This window comes from Austrofundulus limnaeus, unplaced genomic scaffold (genome assembly GCF_001266775.1).
Source record: "Austrofundulus limnaeus strain Quisiro unplaced genomic scaffold, Austrofundulus_limnaeus-1.0 Scaffold1368, whole genome shotgun sequence".
Lineage (NCBI taxonomy): Eukaryota > Metazoa > Chordata > Actinopteri > Cyprinodontiformes > Rivulidae > Austrofundulus > Austrofundulus limnaeus.
The window spans coordinates 26316-27406 of NW_013953770.1; positions in this window are offsets into that span (position 1 = coordinate 26316).

Here is a 1091-nt window from a genome sequence, read left to right on the forward strand (position 1 = left end):
TAGAGTTAACTATAGACCAGTAATGGTTAGAGTTAACTATAGACCAGTAATGGTTAGAGTACCAGTAATGGTTAGAGTTAACTATAGACCAGTAATGGTTAGAGTTAACTATAGACCAGTAATGGTTAGAGTACCAGTAATGGTTAGAGTTAACTATAGACCAGTAATGGTTAATTTTAGGGAAAATGTCTGGGTTCGACATAAATACAGTTACAAAGATGAATGGAAGTCAATACAAAGTCCCCAGTTTGATGCAAATACAAGGATGTGTTTGTGTGTGAGAGACAGCAGCATGTTTGGTACCATGTGTGTTTTTGTGTGTGTGCTCCTCTTTGATGTCACGTGATTCTTCATCATCATCATCATCATCATCATCATCATGTGGTGTAATAAATCTGTCCATATTTATAGAAAACATCTTGAAAATATAAGTTAAAAGGCCTCATCTGCACAAATAATCCTGATCCATATAAAGGTCCAGTTCTAGACCAGTTAGCCGGACTCATCCAGGTTCCAGTCTGAACCTGCAGACCTGAGTAACCAGGTGAAGACCTGCTGGACTCACCGCCAGAGACAAGGTGAGGAGCTCAGAGTCGCTCCTCCTCATCATCAACAGGAGCCAGCCGAGGCTGACGACTCCTTCTGGACTCCTTCAAGGGAGGTGCTTCAGACATGTCCCACCAGGAGGAGACCCTGGACTCTGGAGAGAATACTGCATCTGTTGCCATAGCAACAAGGTCTCAGACGAGCAGCAGAGGGAAGATGGATGGAACCGGTCCAGTCCTCGCTGCTTGTCTCCTTTCCTTGTTTCCTTTTCTCATGCGAGTCACGTGACCTCATGCCTCATGTGTGACATCAGCACACAGTTCTACCCTGGTCCAATCATGTGGTCACACCACGGTCATGTGACCTTCACCTCAGGTGTGATTACATAACTCATCTTCAGTTTGATGTGAAATTAATTCATTATTAATGAGAGTTGTTTTCTGTCTGGTTCTGGTTCTGAACGATGTCATGAAGCTGAGAAACATAAAGAGCTTAATTTAGACTATTGTATTATATTATACTATGTTATGTTACTTATATTATAT